Genomic DNA, 17,551 nt, shown 5'->3' with positions numbered 1-17,551 from the left:
CAAAAAGGGTCATATCTCCACATACCCATAATAAACAAAAGAGGCAACATACAGTTGGCTAAACTTAATACACCATGAGATCCTTCAGAATATTACAGAAAAAAAAATCTTGTTCTGAACTATAGCTCTGACTATTTATATAGAAACGATTACTTTTGTCTCTGACATCTTTTTGAGAGCTTCAATTATGAAGGAATTGCAAAACCTCCTTTATATGTGTGTATATATATATATATAATTTTTTAATGCAACAAACACAACAATTAAACTAACCTGTGCCATGAAGAAAAGAATTAATAAAATCTGATTTCCTAAGGATTTTGGTTCCACATGCCACTGATCCTACTTTAATAACTATGATTTTAATAACTATGATGTGCATTCCTATGATGTGCATTCCTGTGATGGCTTTCTCCACTTGTCATCCACAATGCCAGGTCAATCACATCCACAGATCTTGCTGCATTCCTCTGAGCTCACTCACACATCCTCTGACCCCACCAGTTGGCAGAATACTGTAAGAGTGACAGAGCACTGGAACAGGTTGCCCAGGGGGGTTGTGGAGTCTCCTACACTGGAGATATTCAAGGCCCGCCTGGACAAGTTCCTGTGTGATGTACTGTAGGTTACCCTGCTCTTGCAGGGGGGTTGGACTAGATGATCTTTTTAGGTCCCTTCCAACCCTTGGGATTCTGTGATTCTGTGACTGCCTCTGAGCTACACAGGCTGACCAGCTGATCCTGCTGCCAGAAGGAGCGGATGGCAGCTGAGATCTGCCTGTCCTCTCCTCAGTGGGGACATGTACTTGTTTTTTTCTCCTCTACCAAAAAAAAAATATGAATTTGCATTTAATCCCTGAGATTTTTAGCTTCCTGTCAAGTGCCCATCAGTTTAGAAAGTTAACAGGAGAGCAGACAGGCAGTTGAACAGGCATTACATGAAGGTAATGAGATAACAATAAACTGCACATTCTTAGAAAACAAGCCTAAAAATTATAGTCCAATGTCAGCAAAGCTGTAATTTATCTTCAACAGTAGCTAAAGAGGAAACAGGAGGGCCTACTGCTTTTTCTAAAGATATTTTTAGGGATATTAGTGACTGATCGCGCTTTTCATTGTAACAGCTGGGCATCTTAATTTGGTATGTCAGGTGTTTGCCAGTTCTGTAATTATGAGACCATGCTCCACAATGTGATGTTTTTATATATTTTTCTATGTCACACAGTGAATAATTGCATTTCTTTATGCTTGCTGTGACCTTCCCAAAACCGATACAAGATCTTATGGGATAATCTATAACCAGTTAATGAATACTAAATAAACAAAAAAACTTAGAAGATTAAAGAATGCAATAATCTAGCCTTCTGCTGACGCATAATATATGCAGTTTAGAAAGTCTGGTAAATCCCTGAGCTATTAGACACTGCTTTATGCTAGGGGGATTTATGCAATCCCTCTGTGGGAATGAATGTCATACCTGGGCAGAAGCCCCTCCTGTAGCTCCAAAACTAAAATCATGTCCATGGAATGCACCCTTTTGTTGAGGATACACGACTTTAGCCCAGGGCTAAGCTGATGCATTCTGTATGCTTGTCTGTATGCACAAGGGCAGCTGTAGTCACCACACAGATGTATTGCACCATAAATTACATTTACCTTTACGGTAATGTCAGGTGACTTTGCCGTTCTTTTGTCTGTGTATGCCTCTACTGAGTCTGAAGTCATGTCAGAACAAAGTCTAACTACCTCCTGGAGCTGAACAGGATGTGTCTTATACCCAGATGACACAGAAAAGCGAAACAAGGTAAAGCAGCGGGCCAGATTTACCCAGCATACATTGACACGTCTACCAACACACAGTATACATATCGTTTAATATCTCCTAATAATTTTCTTGGTAGCATGATCCAATCTGGGGACACAAGTGTTGGGTCTGTCACAGTGATGTTTGTAGGCACTCTTTCCTCCTATTGCAGGTGTCCCATACACAAACTTTTCTCTATTACTTGTCCAATGTTAGTATTATTTCAGACTGGAATGGAGGCACTTCAATATAAGGGATCCTATCTGGTTTTTTTTTTTTTCATATCTTGGTTTATGTATAGCAACAGTTATTTCATTTTTTGTTCTCCTTGACACAAGTTATTGTTTCTCTATATCAAGCGCAAAATCAGCAAAACTATGTTATTTTCATATTGAAAAATCTAACACTCTAGCTAGCAAGATCCAATAAAAAGAGAGTTCTTAGCTCAAGATGTGACCAGTTGTTTCAGCAAATGTAAAAATTTGTTCATTTATCCAAATGTTGCATTGGCAGCTTTCAGCAGTGACAAAGTTGTTCATGGCTGCTTTGATACACAGAGCAATGGAGAAAGAGGGAAGAAGCCTGGATATTACTTAAGAAAGAGTTTTCATTGTAAACTAAGATTGAAAAAAACTGTTGGAAGGTTATTAAAGGCATTTCCATAGGGAAGCTTATCTCTTAGATATTATCATTACCCCGGTGAGGTCTTTAGTTATTTGAGTGAACAGTTATCTGATTTTTCCACACAAGCACAGCAGATTTTTGTCTCAGCATAAAAAGATACACAACTGGATAAACATGTATTTCTGTATGGTTCAGTTTTACAATAGCTTCACTATCTTCCTGTTCATACAAATCTGGTTTATTTAAATGTGTTGTATGAAGAATACACAATCTAAGAAGGGAAAAAGTAATTCTGGATCACGATCTTGCAAAGAAACAACTGACACTGGAGAAATAATTCAGTTCAATGGTCAATTTTGATGCTCATTGAATCTAAGTCACAGATGTGTTGAGAGAACAGTTCTTTTAAATAAGTAAAGTTTAAAGAATTATGAAAGTCAGTGTATAGAGGCAAAGAGGATGGAATATTTAAAAAAATTATAAAGAACATCCAAGAGATCATAAATATATGCCACAAAAATCGATAGAGATATTTTAAAAAAAGGAAAACTCACAAAAGTCAAAGTATAGTTTTGCAAGAAAATGCAATAAGAGATAAGGGATAAAAACTTTATAAGTATGTAGTGCAAATGGGAAATGAAGGGACAAAGTAGAAAGAGACATGACTAAATGGAAACCTAGTAGGCTGTAGGCATTGTGCTATAAAATCACTACTTTGGAAGGTCATGACACAGCCTTTTCATTATTTTAGACACTCTGATGTAACAAGCTGACACAAAATTATAATTATGCCACAGAGACAGAGGGCAGAAGCTAAATCCCAGCAGATGTTCAAGCTGAGCAGTATATAGCACGGAAGCACTCCGGTTTCTGCTACGACACATTGGTGTCATGGGTCTGAGCCAATCCACACCAACTGATCTTGGACCCAATACCTTCTCTCTGTATGAACAACACAGGCCAATCCAGTCCCATTATCTACCCATTATCTTTTTGTAATCATAAAAAAAAAAAAAAAAAATCTGCTCCTCCTCTTTGGAAACAGCTTTCCCATTCTTCATTAATCCACAGATTTCTTTCCCCAGTAATTTTAACTTTTCTTTTGTTCATGGCTCACCTGCTTTCCGTTTCTTCTTTTCACTGCTGAAGATCTGAATTTCGCCATCTTCCTTAATTCCTGCGGTTCTAATACATAGCATCACATAAAATTGGCATAACTAGCTGACCTAAGAGTTCACTGTGGATTTGGATATGTATTTTGGGCAATCTGAATTTTGCTGACATTCACATTTAAAGACTTTTTGTAAGTGTAGCGCTAGTCAAATCAGCACCTCTTTCTGATCTCCTCCCTCTTTTTTTTTTTTTTTTGTTTTTTTTTTTTTTTGAGGAAATTAAACACTTTCATCTTAATTAGTGTTCTTCACTTTTCTGTATGCCTCAAGACTGAGTATCTTCAGCTCTGCATGTCCCAGTACAGGATCCACAAAGAGGAATGTAACTTCATGTGGATATTTGTGCACAAATACAAATAGGATACATGTACTTCTATACAACAAATGTCACTGCAATGTGGGCAATGTAAATTAGTACTGGTACTAGTTGAAATAATTTTTGCATGCAATTATATGCAGAGGTAGACATAGGCACCTAAGAGCTCCACGAAGTTTTCCAGTCCCTGATGTAAATCAAATGCTTAATCGACTGCTCAAGAAAAATCAAGTAAATTTATAGCACCAACAGAGGAATTTTCACTTCTGGACCAACTAATAGGCTTTGCCAGCTATATCCAGGACTGTATTAGTGACATATAGTATTTCTAATTTCAATATATTATTTCTCCAAATTATAATCAGGCTAAATATAACCGAATACAACATGGAGATACTAGATCAAAATGTACTTCCAATTAATAAATTCTTATTTCAAACTCTGCTGGCAAATATATCAGAAAGGGAATTCCTGAAATAGATTATTGACAATTATGGGCCAAAATAGTCTGCTTCTCAGTCAAATCTGCTCTGAGACTGCCATGACTGCTCTGAGGACATGAGGAATAAGGAAATAATTTCTATTTCCACATCCATGTTCTAGCCTATAATCAGATAAGTTATACAATTTGATGGAATAATTAATGTATTTTTTTAAAGCATTTGCAATCTAATTTATATATTATTCATACAAAGTCTACATGTTTTGTGCAGGTAAGCATACTTTATATATGCATGATGCTACCTCCACAATTTAGTCTTTGAAGGAGGATTCACTAAAAAATTACCTTGATGCCTCTTCTGATTTCTGATCTAACACATTTCAAAACCCATGTGTTCAAATATAAATAAGATTTTCAGCTGCACACACTGCAAAGGTAATTAGTAAATATTATCAAACGAATGTATCTGTCATGCATTAGCAAACTATGGATTTCAGCTGTTTTTCATGTTTTGCAAAAGCTTTGCCTGTAGTATTCCTTCAATAAAAGTTTATCAGAGGATTTCACAGTCAAGAGGAATAATCACTTTGTTTGAAGTATACTACCTTACTCAGCGGTGAAATGACAACGGGACTTGAAAATGAAGTGGGCAAAAATTTAGACAAATAGCACTTTATATTAATGTAAAAATTAATGAAAGATGACAAAAATATAAAATGAAATGTTTTTTTTCATGGGGAAATAAGCAAAGGCTTTAAAAAGTATTTTGGGATAAAAAAGGAATTTTAAGAGTGACATAGCCCACTTACAGATACAGACCAAAACAAATACTGATGATGCACAAAATATTTTTTCGCTCCATTTATACAGATGAATGAAGAGGTAACCATATCATACAAGGATGAAGTAGTTTCCATCCTATTACCATCTAAGAAGGACATTGAAACTTCTCTAAGCAATTTCAAATATCAAAAGACTTGGATAGTCCAGGCTCAAGGATTCTAATGAAGCAGTGAAGATCTCTGACTTCCTTATGCTAATTTGTGCTAAAGTGTGAGACACACTATTTTGAAATGCTGAAAACGAGTAAGCAAGATAACCCTCTTTCTCCAGTATAAGAAAGGTAGCTGGAATTCAATGTGGATAAAAAGAAACTCAAATAATTACAAAAGAGGTACTTTAAATTAAAGCTTTAAAAAATATATGTATTATTCATGTGGGCCAACAAAACTTCATGGAGAAGTAGGTCTTGCCAAACAACGTTTCATTTGTTAACATGGAAATGAGCAGCTTGGCTGAGAAGAAGCTCGCTCTTTGCCAGCAATGCTAACTTAAGAAGTTGCCTCTTCTCGTCACCCTGTTTCAGGGCTGTTCCAGCACACCAACTGCTGTTCTAGTACAACCTACAGAGCTGCCCTGTGAACAGGAGAGACTCTATCTGCATCTGAAATAACACTTTCTATCTCAATCATAAGCTCTGCCACACTTTCTTCTCCAGTTCAGTGATATTACATAAACTTTAATGAAAGGCACAGACCTGCATGGCAAATGCAGAAATGAGAGACTAAAGGTGAAAGCGTACATTCCTTTGACCTAAAATTGCCACCAATGCCTCCATTTCATGGAACTACCACCTCACTGATCTATGGCAACAAAATGTTGTTGTGAGGATTTATTGTCAAATGGGACTCTTCTAAGAGTTCTTCCACAGTCACTAGTACTAAGCCTGTTGTGCTGCAACAGTTTTAAATCAATAGTATGTAAGTAGACAATCATTATCTGATGTGTACAGCTTTATTCTTAATTACTTTTATGATATTGAAATATAGGAAGGATGCAAAGGAGAGGCATAAAAAGGTTCAACTGGTCAAAATAATTACAACTTAAAAGAAGACAGAGAGCTCAATCAGTTGAACTGTTCAAAATAAAACTGCTATATGACTTGGTTGAATAAAGTAGAAACATCAAATGCAGAATTTGTTGAAAAGTCATTTGAGCCATGGAGCTTAACAAGAGAAAGAAAACTAATGGTTCTGTCATTAACTGGTTCTGTGTCTTAAAAGCCACTTTGTAAAGAAGTTAGGAGCCAGACTGTAAAAATGAAAGGCTCCTTTTAATCTTACTCACATTACATTTACACTACTGTTTGCTTCAGTGACTTTTATGGAATTGTCAACACTGGTGAATACCTGATAATCCAAATCTTAAAAAACAGGTCCATAGGAAAACCTGCTAAGCTGTTAAGGAGAAAAGATATAAATGCCATCATAATTTGCTGAACTGTTTTTCTTTTAAAGGAAAGATTGCTTCTAAATAAGGAATGTAAGTGCACCTGTTATGTACATGAGCAACAAAAGCTCATATGAATTTTTTTTATTACTTATCTTTCTTAATAAAGCCAGAAACATTTTAATATTTTATAGTTTCACATAATGCTGCTAATTGCCACTAAAAAAAAAAATTAAATAGATGGATGCCTCTATAAAAGTGTCAAGAGTTTAAAGTTTTCTTTAGTCAGTGCTGCACAGCTGTGCTTTTCTAATTTCCTGATTGACAGCAATTACTATTCTCATGATCTTTCAACATGACCAAACTGCTGTAATTTGGTTTGGTAATGCTAACAAACAAAATCTCATGCGTTGTAGCCCTATTTTTCTGAATGATCAGCCCGATATAATTTCAGGAGGAATCCTTAATAACAGATGCCTCTATGGGTCTCTCAGCCCATCTGCATCCTCCCTTGCACTGCTGTGGTCCTCTCTGGACCCCATGCTGAGGACACACAGAGATGTGTGTCCTCAGAGAACCAGCAGAAAATGAACATGACAGTAAAAGGAGTAATTTCTGCTGGATTAGGGTGTTACACCACATGGCAGAGGAGTTCAGCTTGCTCAGGAGGTGAGCAGTGGAAGCATGTGGCTACTATGAGCAGGGAAAACATTGGAGTTTACGTGGTGAAGGGAATTGGCTGGATTCCAGCTGGTCACAAGAAGTTAGACTAACTCAGTCAAGCCATTTAACTGCTGTTTCTTATACATATGCTACCAGCTTTCTCTTTCTCCCACTCAAGCAACCTGCCAAGCAACCTCTCTTGAGTTTGTAAACAAGCAGCTTCTTGATCTGTCAGACTTAGCTTCTGAACACTGGACAGGAATATTTTACCAACCTCACTGCATAAAAGAGCCTTATATAGTTCTTTCATTAAACTGAATGATGGTGCTTAATATATACAAATCCATTAACTAGGTTTACACTTTTGTAAAGATCAGAGAACAATCTGATGTCAGCAGTTACGCTATTGCTTGTCTAAGCTCTTTAAACCAGCATAAATACACCAATAAAATAACTGGATTTTTTCAGTATTACGTGATGTGCTCTATCCATCCGGAATTGGAGGCATAAACTAGGATCTGATTACAGATTGTAAGAACCATAAGCCACCAGCAAATGACAGCAATTACAAAGAAGAAAAAATCTGGAACCTTTATACATATATGTGTATATATATATATATATATACACACATATATATATACATATAATTCAAGACTCTAGCTGTATGAGAAACTATAGCAATATTGTTGTCCCTACTAACAATAGACTGATTAGAGAGGGCTCATATCTTTACTAGCTACTTCCTGAATCATTCAGTATCACCCATCCTGCTGCCCCAGTATTTTAAACTGTTTTCTTGGAATTAAGAGTTGTACATTTTGTGTAAGAGTAACATATAAATAGAACTTTGTGACTGAAAAACATTTCCACGCTCCTGGCTAATCCCCTGACATTTGCACTCAGCATGATTCAGCACCTACCCTCAATTTGCTCCCCATATAGATAATTACATTAACACACAGCAATTTAACACTGTGAGACAAAATGATCCCAAGGGCTTTCTCTGGCTGGAGGTCTCCTTGACACTGCAAAAGAGCAGAAGGCTCTGACGTTATAGCATGTGTTCTCATTTACAGTGTTTGTTCTTACTGATGGCCTTAGAAGTAAGTTAGTCCCCACCCTAAACTCTATCCATGTTGCCACAGCTATACTAGTAGTCCCACCCAAAACAGTTCAAAGATAGTGCAGGTACCTTTCTGGCTGAACTGCAACAATTCTCTACCACCTGTGGACACTACTTAAGTAGGAATCCACAGGGTGTTCTACCCATTCTCTAACATGGTGGGATCCTCTTATCCAAACAAAACCAATTTGGTCAACATGGGTCCTCCCAAACCATGCAGGATGGAAGATAAACAAGAGGGTAAAAGACAAAAGTACACAGTGGCATGTGAACCAGCTCACCTCCTGGCTTTGAACCTCTGTTCCACATTTTCTTCTTCCTTTCCACAATGTTATGTTGAAAAATATTTTACATATTTTTTTTTCTAGGTTTCTGTGGCCTTATCACAACAGGATCCTGAACAGTGCTTATTAAAAACACATACATCTACAGATATCTATATAGATCAATATTCACATACTGTAAACATTACCGAACTGTTCATCCCTACAAATTCAGGAGATGTCTGTCAGAATAGATAAGCCAAACAGCAGGCTGAGAGGGGCTGATTAGAGTCTCTCCTGTCCTTGAATCTCAGAGACTATCATCAGAGTCATGCACTGCTAAAAGACATAACATTAGGGTGGCGAGACACTGGAATCGGTTGCCCAGGGAGGTTGTGAGTGCTCCATTCCTGGCAGTGTTCAAGGCCAGGTTGGATGAAGCCTTGTGTGGTTTAGTGTGAGGTGTCCCTGTCCATGCCAGGGGGGTTGGAACTAGATGATCTTGAGGTCCTTTCCATCCCTAACTATTCTATGATTCTATGATTCTATGAACATCTCTGGGTGGTCTTACTGGAGACTTGCCCAGGTACCTAAAGTCAGAGTATACATAAAATATATGTATGATTCATGTCTTTTCACCATCAAAATACTGTGAAACCTGGGCTGTAATCTGGCAACTGTTGTGACAGACTCAGCAGGTCAGGAAAGAAAAGGGTAAAACCTAATCTAGTTACAACCACAGAAAACCAAAGTCAACAGAGCACAATTACTCTCCTTAGAACTGAGCCAGGATGTAGAAACATGTTCTCAAACATGTAAAAAAAAAAAACCCTTAACCATCCTAACTTTCAGGTCTCCTCTTTTCTGTCTTCTCTAAAGATTAGTGGCAATAGTCTGAAACAAAAATGTGGCATCGGCTGAAGACTGAACTACATCTACATAAATAAAGACTATAACGTACATTAAAATAGAGCAAAATTCTCCCTCCCTCCAATACGTCAGAAGTTTAGCCCAATCTTTGATCAAGACATGGGGTAGCAATTAAGATGGCTACACATGATTTGGAGAAGGCTGAGGTTCTGAATGACTTCTTTGCCTCTGTCTTCACTGGCAAAGGCTCTGACTGCACCACCCAGGTCTTAGAAGGCAGACGCAGGGACTGTGAGAATGAAGACCTTGGGCCCACTGTAGGAGAGGATCTGGTTCGAGACCATCTTAAAAATCTGAACGCGCACAAGTCCGTGGGAACTGATGGAATCCATCCGCGGGTCCTGAAGAAGCTGGAGAATGAAGTTGCTAAGCCACTGGCCATCATGTTTGAAAAATCATGGCAGTCAGGTGAAGCTCCCGACGACTGGAAAAAGGGAAATATAACCCCCGTTTTCAAGAAGGGGAAAATGGAAGACCCAGGGAATTACAGACCAGTCAGTCTCACCTCTGTGCCTGGTAAAATCTTGGAGCAGATTCTCCTGGAAGGCATGCTAAGGCACATGAAAAACAACAAGGTGCTTGGTGACAGCCAGCATGGCTTCACTAAGGGGAAATCCTGCATGACCAATTTGGTGGCCTTCTATGATGGGGCTACAGAATAGATGGACAAGGGTAAAGCAGTTGATGTCATCTACCTGGACTTGTGCAAAGTGTTTGACACTGTCCCACACGACATCCTTCTCTCTAAATTGGAGAGATATCAATTTGATGGATGGACCACTCGGTGGATAAAGAACTGGCTGGATGGCCGCACACAAAGAGTTGTGGTCAATGGCTCGATGTTCGGCTGGAGACCGGTAACGAGTGGTGTCCCTCAGGGATCGGTGTTGGGACTGATCCTGTTCAATATCCTTGTCAGTGACATGGACAGTGGGATTGAGTGTGCTCTCAGCAAGTTTGCGATGACACCAAGCTGTGTGGTCCAATTGATATGCTGGAGGGAACGGATGCCATCCAGAGGGACCTTGACACGCTTGTAAGGTGGGCTGATGCCAACCTTATGAAGTTTAACCATGCCAAGTGCAAGGTGCTGCACCTGGGTCAAAGCAATCCCAGGCACAGCTACAGGTTGGACAAAGAAGAGATTCAGAGCAGCCCTGCAGAGAAGGACTTGGGGGTGCTGGTCGATGAGAAAATGAACATGAGCTGGCTCCAGTGTGCGCTTGCAGCCCAGAAAGCCAACCGTATCCTGGGCTGCATCAAAAGGAACGTGACCAGCAGGTCGAAGGAGGTTATCCTGCCCCTCTACTCTGCTCTCGTGAGACTTCACTTGGAGCATTGTGTGCAGTTCTGGTGTCCTCAACATAAAAAGGACATGGAACTGCTGGAACAAGTCTAGAGGAGGGCCACGAGGATGATCAGGGGACTGGAGCACCTCCCGTATGAAGACAGGCTGAGGAAGTTGGGGCTGTTCAGCCTGGAGAAGAGAAGGCTGCGTGGAGACCTCATATCAGCCTTCCAGCACCTGAAGTGGGCCTATAGGGATGCTGGGGAGGGACTCTTCGTCAGGGACTGTAATGACAGGACAAGGGGTAACAGGTTAAAACTTAAACAGGGGAAGTTTAGACTGGATATAAGGAGGAAATTCTTTCCTGTTAGGGTGGTGAGGCACTGGAATGGGTTGCCCAGGGAGGCTGTGAGTGCTCCATCCCTGGCGGTGTTCAAGGCCAGGTTGGATGAAGCCTTGGGTGGGATGGTTTAGTGTGAGGTGTCCCTGCCTATGGCAGGGTGGGTGGAACTAGATGATCTTGAGGTCCTTTCCAACACTAACTATTCTATGATTCTATGATTCTATGTTTAGGTTCCCATTTACAGGACATAATAAAATCAGCCTTGAATTATTTATTTTCATTTCTGTGATAGTGTGTTTCCTTAGTATTCGCATGAAACAACACTTATGAATTTAATACGCCATATTCCATAATTTTAGCCTATTTCACAGCATACCTGTGCAAGGCAGGAATGCTTTAGAAATCACAATATTTAATTTCAAAATGATCAGGCATTGTGATTTCAACCCTGATGCCAAGGAAAACTGAAGTCTATGCATAAAATTGACTCACCTGAATTTTATCATATCAACTGATGTATATGAAACGATATTCCACTCAACCCTCTGCTCCTTCCTTGTCTCCCACTTCACACTTAACCCCGCCACCCCCCAAAAAAAACAAATGCCACTACACTCCCATTTGCCTGGAAAAATGTGTGGGCAGATTTGCAAAACTTTTGTAATGTTATGACCATTGACCCATGATTTAAGAAGTTTGAGGTTTCTTTAATTTCATTTAAAAAACAAAATCAAATAGAAATGGGTGAATTTGGTCTTCGAGACACAAGGAAACAACCATCTGGAGCTTGCTGAGATACAAACAGATAAAGATTCCTTTCATCAAGTGTCATACTGAGGGTCACAATGAAGTGCTATCAACCTGCAGCTTCACAGGCTGCCTCCAAATCCTGCATGTTTTGCAAGAGAAAAATAAATATTTATATATTATCTGCCTGGTGATACTGAAGATTAGAACTATTTATTTTACGTCCTTTATGGAAACATTATCCTTGCCACCAAAATCCATTTAGATGGTTTGATAATTCCTTTCAGAAAACAAGCAAACAAAAATAACTAGGAAATGTATGACAAATATAATTAAACAAATAATATTTTGATATGTTTATGTTAAAGATATTACCCAAAGGCAAATTCTAAAGTTGCCTTTTTACTAATTGCCAAAGGACTCAAAAATATTAATGATACTTAAATGATGTACACCTTTTTACATTATGCAAATCTTGAACCTTGGCTCTAATCTTTTACTTAACGGTGAGAATTGCTCTTGCCTGAGGTCCTTACTACTCAAACTTCAAGAGATTAAAACTAGCTCTCCAAACCATGTAACTTTTCTCTGATATAAAACAACCCCAGCTTTTAGGAAAAATAAAAATGTCAGTAAAAAACTTGAAAAATAACGATGTTCCCCTGTTAAAAAATGCTCTCATTTGAAACATCAGCCATTGTCTCTATGCGACCAGATTCAGAAACTGTGACTGTGGAGCTCTGCTGAAACACAACAGTCAGGTGAGCAGAGACTTCTGTGCACATAGGCACATTTGTAAGGACAGCAAAGTAAGCACACTAATTCACAGAATCACAGAATCCCAAGGGTTGGAAGGGACCTAAAAAGATCATCTAGTCCAACCCCCCTGCAAGAGCAGGGTAACCTACAGTACATCACACAGGAACTTGTCCAGGCGGGCCTTGAATATCTCCAGTGTAGGAGACTCCACAACCCCCCTGGGCAACCTGTTCCAGTGCTCTGTCACTCTTACAGTAAAGAAGTTCTTCCTGATGTTAACGTGGAACTTCCTATGTTCCAGTTTACACCCATTGCCCCTTGTCCTATCACTGGATATCACTGAAAAAAGCCTATCTCCATCATCCTGACACCTACCCTTTACATATTTGTAAACATTGATGAGGTCACCCCTCAGTCTCCTCTTCTCCAAGCTAAAGAGACCCAGCTCCCTCAGCCTCTCCTCATAAGGGAGATGTTCCACTCCCTTAATCATCTTTGTGGCTCTGCGCTGGACTCCTTCAAGCAATTCCCTGTCCTTCTTGAACAGAGGGGCCCAGAACTGGACGCAATATTCCAGATGCAGCCTCACCAAGGCTGAGTAGAGGGGGAGGAGAACCTCTCTTGACCTACTAACCACTCCCTTTCTAATGCACCCTAAGATGCCATTTGCCTTCTTGGCCACAAGAGCACATTGCTGGCTCATGGTCATCCTCCTATTCACCAGTACCCCCAGGTCCCTTTCCCCTTCGCTACTTTCCAGCAGGTCAACCCCCAACCTGTACTGGTACATGGGGTTGTTCTTCCCCAGATGCAAGACTCTACACTTGCCCTTGTTAAATTTCATCAAGTTTCTCCCCGCCCAACTCTCCAGCCTGTCCAGGTCTCGCTGAATGGCAGCACAGCCTTCTGGTGTGTCAGCCACTCCTCCCAGTTTTGTGTCATCAGCAAACTTGCTGAGGGTGCACTCAGTTCCCTCATCCAGGTCATTGATGAAAATATTAAACAGCACCGGTCCCAGCACCGACCCCTGAGGAACTCCACTAGTCACAGACCTCCAGCTAGATTCTGCGCCATTGACCACAACTCTCTGCCTTCTTCCTTTCAACCAGTTCTCGATCCACCTCACTACTTGATCCACCTCACTACTTGATCGTTCACAGAAAATTGACGTTTCTTTTAAGTAGTAGATGTGTCCACCTATTTTTGTTTTCTCCATGAGCATTATTAAAGCAATGGGGTCTACTGGGTAACACAGAGCAGATAAGTATCTTCTTTGTACTTTGTCAAACTATTATTAAATTGGAAAATTTTACCTTCAGCTGCTGTTTAAGAGCCAGAACTGGTTTGAAACTGGATTAAAAATTCCAAGGATGCAATTTAAAAATAGCCAGAAACAATTTACACTTTTTATCAATTTTGGAATGTGCCTGCTTACTGACATTTTTGCAAATTACATGCGTTGTAGGGTCAGAAGACACAAACAGTCATGATGCGATGTTAGAAGTAGGTACAGGGGGGTGAGTAGCTCTGGAAATTATGATCACTTGTTGGATTTCACAATTCAAAAATAACATCTTCAGAGGTTAAAGCACCCAATTAGGAAACAATTTGGAATTTGCTGAGGAAGAAAGCAGACTCAGCAGATGTAGAAGTTCATTAAATCAAGCATAGCACTGGGAGCAAAGTAGCCTGAAATTCCCTCCACATCCAAACTGTAAACCATGATGCATATTGGAAATGCTCCTGCTTACATCTATTATAAGCTGGTCTGCAGTCAAGAAAAACAGCTGGCACCCACAGCTCTGCCTGGTGGTTGGCTGTGCTGAAAGCCATGACTTACAGTTACCTCTCTGTTTAGGCTCTCCTTGGAGACTTAACTCTTACAGGTCTACAATAGAATAACTAATTAAATAATTAATAACAAAAACCCCGGGTCTTTTTTTCATCAGCTGAGTATCGTCCAGGTTATTTCCTCTAAATTGTCCAGAACCCTTATACTTCAGTTACACTGTTTTCTGCACAGGTCCTGGCCATCATGTAAATAGCCCTCATTCCAGGCACAGCTACAGGTTGGACAGAGAAGAGATTTAGAGCAGCCCTGTGGATAAGGACTTGGGCGTGCTGGTCGACAAGAAACATAACATGAGTTGGCAGTCTGCACTCGCAGCCCAGAAAGCCAACCGTATCCTGGGCTGCATCAAAAGCAGTATCACCAGCAGGTCAAAAGAGGTGATCTTGCCCCTCTACTCTGCTCTCATGAGACCTCACTTAGAGCATTGTGTGCGGTTCTGGTGGTGTCCTCAACATAAAAAGAACATGGAACTGTTGGAACAAGTCCAGAGGAGGGACACAAGGATGATCAGGGGACTGGAGTACCTCCCGATAGCCTGAGAAAGTTGGGGCTGTTCAGCCTGGAGAAGAGAAGGCTGCGTGGGGACCTCATAGCAGCCTTCCAGTATCTGAAGGGGGCCTACAAGGATGCTGGGGAAGGACTCTTCATTAGGGACTGTAGTGATAGGACAAGGGGTAACGAGTTAAAACTTAAACAGGGGAAGTTTAGATTGGATATAAGGAAGAAGTTCTTTACTGTGAGGGTGGGGAGGCACTGGAATGGGCTGCCCATGGAAGTTGTGAATGCTCTATCCTTGGTGGTGTTCAAGGCCGGGTTTGACAGAGGCTTGTGTGACGCTGTTTAATGCAAGATGGCAGAGGGGTTGGAACTTGACGATCTTAAGGCCCTTTCCAACCCTAACTATTCTATGATTTTATGATTCCTGTGCTAGTGGGGCAGTTTGCCCACATCCTCCACTGCAACAGCATGACTGGAATGGCCCACACTAAGCCACTCATTTCTGCAATGAACTTTTCATCATCTTAGCAATTCACTTTACAGAATGGCTTCAGAAGTGTCCTGATTCCAGCCGGGAGAGTCCATTTTCTTACTAGTAGCTGGTACAGTGCTTTTTCCTTTAGTCACAATAATGCTGAGTGACTGGCTGTGTGGTTGCTTAGCTACCAGTTCGGTTTAAACCACAACAAGAAGCAATTGCACAGCTACAGCTGAGAAGAAAGCTAGAGAACATAGGACTTTACTTAGACACATGTACAGGAAATGTCTGTGTCACAATTCAAGATACTATTCAGGTACCTGCTTAGTTTAGCCCAGGTTGGAACGAGTGAGCCCCATCAGAAGGGTAAGAAACTGAAGGGGAACTTGGGATGCTCCAGGAGGAAAGCTAGAAGAGACTAAACTGTGAGGTGTGTCAGGGAGACGAAAGAGTAAGACAAAAACAAGGAAAGAGACCGCTAAAAGAAGAGAGTTGAAAGCTCTAGACATGATGTCACTTAGAAAACTGAGTTGGCTGACACTAAATTGAATTCATCCAAAAGAACAGTGTGGAAAGAGCAAAGATGTTTATAAAATGACTTTGTTTTTATTCCTTTTTATCTGACCAGCTTGATTTTTCCTAATTTAAAAAGTTGATCTTAATTATAAGCTAATAAAAACCTGGAGTGTGGAGTAGTTGTTTGTGATGGTGAGGATGGCTGAGTTTAAAAGACTTTGCCCTTCAGACACGTAACTACAGAAAATGATGTAGGGAAATCCTTTTCAACCACCTTTTAACCAAGCTGGGTGTCACTGCATATTCAGCAATAAACATAGTAACCTTTGCAAAGCAAAACCTACCAATTCTTTATGGACTCAGAATAATTGCTACTCTTTCAGCATGAACTGGAGCAGACTTTAAATCTTCAGTTAAGTATCATCAGGATACTCTAGAGCACATTTACTATGATTCAGTGCAGTAAATATAATTAAAATTAAACTAACTTGTCAGAAGAAAGAACAAAGTGCATTTTGTGATGTAGGATCTTTGATTTGGCTAATATGAAAAACTGTGTATTCCACAGTGGGTTTCCAAGTCATAATTAATTAGTGATTTTTGTTGAATTTACTTTTACAAATATTTTGTTTTAAATAGAACCCAAGAGCTCTGTAGACTTAATTTGCCTTTTTTTTTTTTTTTTCATTTTCTTACCATTGGCATGAAAAGCCATTCATGACTTGGCTCTGATAATTGTGCAAAGAATGCCGTGTAAGCTTTGAATTATACTTGGAGCCCATTTATGATAACGGGTCATTCATTTAGCCTAACTTATTGTATCAATCGACATGGCAAAAAGTACATGCAGCTAAGCTTTATTACAGAATGAAAGACATAGAGATTTTATATATATCCTTAGTTTGACTATTCTGCAAAATAAAAAAAAATATTACCATGCTTAGCATATTTTTCCATATTTATGTCTTATATGTAGGCTAAATTATTATTTCATTTGGCATATATATTTGGTTTTGCTATGACAGATTTATATTCAATAGACACATTAATTGAGTATTCATATTTTAAATATTTTATGCAGTTTTTTCACTGAACCTGCATATATATTCTTTCTACAAAGAAGGAAAAGAATCAGTCAGATCACAATAAAAACTGCATTGTTTGGTCTTCAAATGACAGGGGAACAAAAACCTTTGCATTGCCACAGTTTATGCTTCTGCAGTTTCTTAGAGACAAATATTCACATCACAAAAATACTTTTACATTTGATTTTGCTGAAAATCTTTTAAAAAAATTGATGGACAAAGACTGAAGATGACAAAAATAATCACAGTTTCCCCAACAGATTTGCACTTATGATTCCATCATCTTAAGGGAATTTAAACTGCAGATATGCTGTTAAATTATCAGAAAAAGGTGGTGAGAATATTTCCAGTGGAGAACCAACATGTTTTATGAGAATCAAAGATGACAAGCTCAAAAGCTGCAAAGAAGCATAACTT

At 39.5% G+C, this 17,551-nt stretch overlaps 1 protein-coding gene across 2 annotated transcripts in view; it reads right to left on the bottom strand.

Moving 5' to 3' along the window:
- The window catches only part of PRKN (parkin RBR E3 ubiquitin protein ligase), a 730,480-nt gene that overhangs the window by 507,017 nt on the left and 205,912 nt on the right, over positions 1–17,551 (bottom strand). The gene's annotated exons all lie outside the window — the stretch shown is intronic.

The sequence above is a fragment of the Lathamus discolor genome, chromosome 5 (assembly GCF_037157495.1).
Source record: "Lathamus discolor isolate bLatDis1 chromosome 5, bLatDis1.hap1, whole genome shotgun sequence".
NCBI lineage: Eukaryota > Metazoa > Chordata > Aves > Psittaciformes > Psittacidae > Lathamus > Lathamus discolor.
Note: the sequence above shows the minus strand (reverse complement) of the source record. Positions and strands in the feature narration are given on the sequence as shown.